The sequence below is a fragment of the Schistocerca serialis genome, unplaced genomic scaffold, assembly GCF_023864345.2.
Source record: "Schistocerca serialis cubense isolate TAMUIC-IGC-003099 unplaced genomic scaffold, iqSchSeri2.2 HiC_scaffold_524, whole genome shotgun sequence".
Taxonomy (NCBI): Eukaryota; Metazoa; Arthropoda; class Insecta; order Orthoptera; family Acrididae; genus Schistocerca; species Schistocerca serialis.
Window position 1 is genome coordinate 1 of NW_026048107.1, and position 7,500 is coordinate 7,500.

Consider the following 7,500-nt stretch of genomic DNA (forward strand, 5'->3'; position numbering starts at 1 on the left):
CCGGGGCTGGGCGTCAACAGCCCCCCCTTGCCTTTGTTTCTGTCCGTCGCATCTCTTGGCGTATCGGTCCGGCCGGGCGCGCCGCACCCAGGGCGCTGCAGTGGGTGCGGCGGACGGCGGCGTATCGGTTGGCGGGCCCCTTGCCGCCGGCGTGGGCGCTGCGATGGGTGCCGCCTCCGTGCGCGCGGCGGAGGCGGCGCCGGCGCCGGCCGGGCGCGTTGTGTTCTGGCGCGCTACAGCGTATCGCTTTGCCGGCCGGCGATGGGTGCCGTGATGGGTGCCGGACGGTCGATGTCGGCCCACCGGCCGGCGCGACGCGTGGAGGCGGCGTCGGCGGGCGGGTGCCGGGCGGCGCCCGGCGGTCGACGGTTCGTTTTCGCCGTCCCCCCCGGCGTGTGGTAACACAGCGTCCACCGCCGTACGGTGAACTACAATACCCCTATACACTATGGATGTGAAATAAAATATAATAACACATGATGCTCCGCAAGAAAATAGACTTGGGATAGGGTGTGTCGTTGGCAAGTCCCCGGGGCGGCTAGTGTGGGTGGTGATAAGTCCGTAGGGGGGAGGGTCGAGGTATTAGGAAATAGAGCGATTGTGGTGGGACTGGCGCGCGCGCCCTCTCGTGCCGACGACATGAATGTCCACAGTAAACATTCGACACCTCCATCTACAGGGATCCGACGGAACTACGCCAACCATGCTGGCAAAACAGTATCGCCATCTATGCGAATCGGACAACACTACGTCCGCCATGTCGAGCGCACCACAAAACATACCGCCATCTGTAGGTCTCCCTCAGCATGAGCTCCTGCAACGACGATACCGCCATCTATGGGACGCCAAGCCGACTAAGACATCGATGGGCCCACAGTGCCCATCTTTCGACGCCACCCACAAAGCATGCAGCCTCTGTCGACCACAGCACCCATACGCCAGTGCCTCTGCCGCACGAAGTCGTGGACCGGCAATCACACCACCTGCACCCGTTCGTGCCCCACCCCAACCGCCCAACTCGCATCGCCAGCGGATGAACGGCGGACGTTTCCCGCACTCGTAAGGTGCAATTCACACCTATAACATGCGTTTCATGAAGAGATATTTCCAATATGCGACATTCCCGCTGTCCCTATTCATGAGCTGCGAGCTGTACCACGTACAAGCTACAGACGCGATCGCATTGCTCACTGTACGGATTCTCATGCTGAGCCATCAGCTAGGAAGCGCCCCATCCATGTCGGCACCCGTGGGCGTTGCACTCGCAGTCGCAAAAAACGCTGGGCAAATATATATCTCGGAAGAGTAACGACAGTCCGAGCCTCCTGGCGTTGCACTCGCAGCCGCAAAAAAACGCTGGGCACATATATGTCTCGGAAGAGTAACGACAGTCCGAGTCTCCTGCGTGGGAAGAGTCTTTCTAGGCCCTGACCCACGGGAAGGGTGTAGCTTCCCCCATCCCGGACATTTGACGTCGTCACACTACCGGTATTGACTAATAGACTGATTGCTGATAATCATTAGCCATACACTGGGGGAAACGGCCGACAGGGGCGGCAACATAGTGGAGCCGCAGTGTCACTAATGTACAGAGATAGAACAGTTTCGACTGGAACTAGAGTAACCGTATACACGGCACTGATTAGTAATAGATGCAGAGCCATCAGAATACAGATAATATATACAACCGTCCCTATACATGCTGAAAGACTCTGCACACAATGAGAACCACACGTCAGCCAGACACTCTTATCACACACTACTCTCTTATCACACACAATATCTAACCACCAGCATGGAAGAACATCCAGTGCATCCTCTCCGCCACATGACACAATCCACACTATCATTACCAGACCGGGAGGTCCACCCAGAAAACACAATATCCCACCCTTCCGACATCCGCACATTGCTCAGCTAAGCCACGAACACCCACACATGTCCTACACAGTGGTGCACCCAACATCACAATACTGCCTCCTGTCACAGCACACAAACAATGGCAGGAATGAAAGACACAGATCTGCCACAACCATGGAATCGGAGCGCCGCCTGTCATGAGCCAAAAGTGCATCCTGACGTGACAAATCGGATAATACCGCAGGCATCCAATTACGATAATCACTATCAACGAACCTGCCGCCCCCCCCCCCAATACACCTTTCCCTACAACAATGTGTATCTGAACCTACGCTATATCGTACCTTAACCTAACCTATATCGTACCTTACCTAACCTATATCGTACCTTAACCTAACCTATATCGTACCTTAACCTAACCTATATCGTACCTTAACCTAACCTATATCGTACCTTAACCTAACCTATATCGTACCTTAACCTAACCTATATCGTACCTTAACCTAACCTATATCGTACCTTAACCTAACCTATATCGTACCTTAACCTAACCTATATCGTACCTTAACCTAACCTATATCGTGCCTTAACCTAACCTATATCGTGCCTTAACCTAACCTATATCGTGCCTTAACCTAACCTATATCGTGCCTTAACCTAACCTATATCGTGCCTTAACCTAACCTATATCGTGCCTTAACCTAACCTATATCGTGCCTTAACCTAACCTAATTTGTGCCTTAACCTAACCTAATTTGTGCCTTAACCTAACCTAATTTGTGCCTTAACCTAACCTAATTTGTGCCTTAACCTAACCTAATTTGTGCCTTAACCTAACCTAATTTGTGCCTTAACCTAACCTAATTTGTGCCTTAACCTAACCTAATTTGTGCCGTAACCTAACCTAATTTGTGCCGTAACGTAACCCATGTTGTGCCGTAACGTAACCCATGTTGTGCCGTAACGTAACCCATGTTGTGCCGTAACGTAACCCATGTTGTGCCGTAACGTAACCCATGTTGTGCCGTAACGTAACCCATGTTGTGCCGTAACGTAACCCATGTTGTGCCGTAACGTAACCCATGTTGTGCCGTAACCTAACCCATGTTGTGCCTTAACCTAACCCATGTTGTGCCTTAACCTAACCCATGTTGTGCCTTAACCTAACCCATGTTGTGCCTTAACCTAACCCATGTTGTGCCTTAACCTAACCCATGTTGTGCCTTAACCTAACCCACGTTGTGCCTTAACCTAACCCATGTTGTGCCTTAACCTAACCCATGTTGTGCCTTAACCTAACCCATGTTGTGCCTTAACCTAACCCATGTTGTGCCTTAACCTAACCCATGTTGTGCCTTAACCTAACCCATGTTGTGCCTTAACCTAACCCATGTTGTGCCTTAACCTAACCCATGGTGTGCCTTAACCTAACCCATGTTGTGCCTTAACCTAACCCATGTTGTGCCTTAACCTAACCCACGTTGTGCCTTAACCTAACCCACGTTGTGCCTTAACCTAACCCACGTTGTGCCTTAACCTAACCTACGTTGTGCCTTAACCTAACCCATGTTGTGCCTTAACCTAACCCATGTTGTGCCTTAACCTAACCCATGTTGTGCCTTAACCTAACCCATGTTGTGCCTTAACCTAACCCATGTTGTGCCTTAACCTAACCCATGTTGTGCCTTAACCTAACCCATGGTGTGCCTTAACCTAACCCATGGTGTGCCTTAACCTAACCCATGGTGTGCCTTAACCTAACCCATGTTGTGCCTTAACCTAACCCATGTTGTGCCTTAACCTAACCCATGTTGTGCCTTAACCTAACCCATGTTGTGCCTTAACCTAACCCATGTTGTGCCTTAACCTAACCCATGTTGTGCCTTAACCTAACCCATGTTGTGCCTTAACCTAACCCATGTTGTGCCTTAACCTAACCCATGTTGTGCCTTAACCTAACCCATGTTGTGCCTTAACCTAACCCATGTTGTGCCTTAACCTAACCCATGTTGTGCCTTAACCTAACCCATGTTGTGCCTTAACCTAACCCATGTTGTGCCTTAACCTAACCCATGTTGTGCCTTAACCTAACCCATGTTGTGCCTTAACCTAACCCATGTTGTGCCTTAACCTAACCCATGTTGTGCCTTAACCTAACCCATGTTGTGCCTTAACCTAACCCATGTTGTGCCTTAACCTAACCCATGTTGTGCCTTAACCTAACCCATGTTGTGCCTTAACCTAACCCATGTTGTGCCTTAACCTAACCCATGTTGTGCCTTAACCTAACCCATGTTGTGCCTTAACCTAACCCATGTTGTGCCTTAACCTAACCCATGTTGTGCCTTAACCTAACCCATGTTGTGCCTTAACCTAACCCATGTTGTGCCTTAACCTAACCCATGTTGTGCCTTAACCTAACCCATGTTGTGCCTTAACCTAACCCATGTTGTGCCTTAACCTAACCCATGTTGTGCCTTAACCTAACCCATGTTGTGCCTTAACCTAACCCATGTTGTGCCTTAACGTAACCCATGTTGTGCCTTAACGTAACCCATGTTGTGCCTTAACCTAACCTATAATGTGCCTTAACCTAACCTAAAGTGCGCCGTAACCTAAACTATATTGCGCCTTAACCTGACGCACGTTGTCGCTGAACCTGCTCTGTAATTGTTATGCAACCCGTTAAAGTAGTGTAGTGTTGCCTAACCGCAACCCTCGCAATATAGTTCGCTACTCGCACTGCCCGGTCCCCTGTGTATCGCGTCATGTTAAACACCTTGCAGGTGTTGCTGACTTTCCACATGCTCCTGCTATACACTGTAGTGTGGATAGCAGCAGGACGTACATGCCCCCCCCCCCTTCCCCCCTGCCTTCGCAAGCTGGTCGGTGAGAAGTTTGCATGTTCAATGCCCTTCGCATGCCGACGTACTCAGCCTACGTTGTGGTACGGCCTGTCACCTGTCCGCCGATGTACGCAAAACCCACAAACTGTACTGCACATTGCTCCGTATGTACTGAATGATACATCGTGGCCCATGTGACCGTATGACGACAGCGCCTAGCAACGGCGGACCATACAGTCCAAATATTGTGCACGCAGCTACGTGTCGTCTCCCTATAAGAGCTGGATTGCAGTGTGGTACGCCATACAGACGTGTGGGAGGAACGGACGCCCTGGATGGCGATCAGCATGAGCAGTCTGTTGATGTAGTGGAGCGTGTATTCGGACGTAGTCGTCTCTTCTCACACACCGTGATAGCATGTTGCACCGCGTTCCACATCTGCGACATGCTGCAGAGGCGGGCTGACAGTCGTTCGCGCAATGGACACCGCATACGTACGGGGTCTACCTTCCACGTGTTCTCTAGGCGTGCACATGTTGTTGCGTCTATGTGGGCAGACGTAGTGTGTTGTGACACCTGACACAGGCATGCAATACTCGTTGCAAATGGCGATGGACGTGTACGTTTGCTGGTGACGTTACGCAAATGAACAACCGGTAACCCGTTGTGGTGCGGTTGTTCTCGCTAGAGGTGAATCAGTGTTGGCGACGATCGGTCGAGCTATTAACCGGTTGTTTCAGGGATACCCACCATGCCCACGAACGTGAAAGGGGACCCACCATGCCCACGAACGTGAAAGGGGATCTGGGTGTGAGGCGATACGCGGCGGTGGCTGGGTGGGACCGTCCCCGGCCGGTGAGGGGGGGCCGCCCGGCGTGCTGGCAGCGCGGTGCGTGGGCGCACGCGCTACAGCCGGCTGGTGGGGGCGGCCGGTGGCAGGCGCGCCGGCCGACGGACGCGGCAGGCGGCGCAGCTGCGCGCCGGCGCCCCCTGCTCGCGGCGCCTTGCGGCCAAAGTAGGTCCTCGCGGGCCCGGTGCGAAGCGCGGTGGCCATCTGCAGTGTGCTGGTCCGATTGAGGACTTTGTGCGCTGAGGATGCGCCGCCGCCCGGCGCTCGGCGCCGCGACGCCGTCTGCTGCTCGGTCGCCCCAGCGGTTCTCGCAGGTGGTTTGTATCGCAGCTGTGCGGACGTGTTGGCGCGTGCGCTGTGCTGGGAGAGTTCGCTTCGGCACCCAAGTAGGGCTTTTGTCCTTCTGTGGCGCTGGCGTTGGAGCTGCCGGTCACCGTAGGTGGCGCGTGTTGTCTCCCGCCGGCAATGCCACGACAGCACGCTCCCGGGCCTCTGTCGGCAGCGGCAAGCTCAGTTGGGAGCACGGGTGGTCGCACCTAAAGCGTCTACTCGCCTAACTCCGGGCGATTGCGCCTCTCTCGAACCCGACCAAGTACTTAGGACGGCGCTGCGCGCCGCCGGGACCTGAGAGGGTTTCGAGGTGTGTTGTGCAGGGGAGCTCAGCCTCCTCCTGTTTGCAGAATAATTGAGCGGACGCTTGCGTGTTCGCGCGGGCCCCCGGGACACACTCCCGGGCGGCCGGCTGCTCAGCTCTAGTTGACGCAGCTCCCTGGTTGATCCTGCCAGTAGTCATATGCTTGTCTCAAAGATTAAGCCATGCATGTCTCAGTACAAGCCGCATTAAGGTGAAACCGCGAATGGCTCATTAAATCAGTTATGGTTCCTTAGATCGTACCCACGTTACTTGGATAACTGTGGTAATTCTAGAGCTAATACATGCAAACAGAGTCCCGACCAGAGATGGAAGGGACGCTTTTATTAGATCAAAACCAATCGGTCGGCTCGTCCGGTCCGTTTGCCTTGGTGACTCTGAATAACTTAGGGCTGATCGCACGGTCCTCGTACCGGCGACGCATCTTTCAAATGTCTGCCTTATCAACTGTCGATGGTAGGTTCTGCGCCTACCATGGTTGTAACGGGTAACGGGGAATCAGGGTTCGATTCCGGAGAGGGAGCCTGAGAAACGGCTACCACATCCAAGGAAGGCAGCAGGCGCGCAAATTACCCACTCCCGGCACGGGGAGGTAGTGACGAAAAATAACGATACGGGACTCATCCGAGGCCCCGTAATCGGAATGAGTACACTTTAAATCCTTTAACGAGTATCTATTGGAGGGCAAGTCTGGTGCCAGCAGCCGCGGTAATTCCAGCTCCAATAGCGTATATTAAAGTTGTTGCGGTTAAAAAGCTCGTAGTTGGATTTGTGTCCCACGCTGTTGGTTCACCGCCCGTCGGTGTTTAACTGGCATGTATCGTGGGACGTCCTGCCGGTGGGGCGAGCCGAAGGCGTGCGACCGCCTCGTGCGTGCTCGTGCGTCCCGAGGCGGACCCCGTTGAAATCCTACCAGGGTGCTCTTTATTGAGTGTCTCGGTGGGCCGGCACGTTTACTTTGAACAAATTAGAGTGCTTAAAGCAGGCAAGCCCGCCTGAATACTGTGTGCATGGAATAATGGAATAGGACCTCGGTTCTATTTTGTTGGTTTTCGGAACCCGAGGTAATGATTAATAGGGACAGGCGGGGGCATTCGTATTGCGACGTTAGAGGTGAAATTCTTGGATCGTCGCAAGACGAACAGAAGCGAAAGCATTTGCCAAGTATGTTTTCATTAATCAAGAACGAAAGTTAGAGGTTCGAAGGCGATCAGATACCGCCCTAGTTCTAACCATAAACGATGCCAGCCAGCGATCCGCCGCAGTTCCTCCGATGACTCGGCGGGCAGCCT

At 53.2% G+C, this 7,500-nt stretch overlaps 1 non-coding gene across 1 annotated transcript in view; it reads left to right on the forward strand.

The window, feature by feature from the left end:
• Nucleotides 1-6,322: 6,322 nt before the first annotated feature.
• LOC126447673 (small subunit ribosomal RNA) overlaps nt 6,323-7,500 on the forward strand; it is a 1,909-nt gene continuing 731 nt past the window's right edge. The window contains exon 1 of the ribosomal RNA XR_007583851.1: nt 6,323-7,500. This exon is cut by the window's right edge and continues 731 nt beyond it. This is a non-coding gene — a ribosomal RNA (small subunit ribosomal RNA).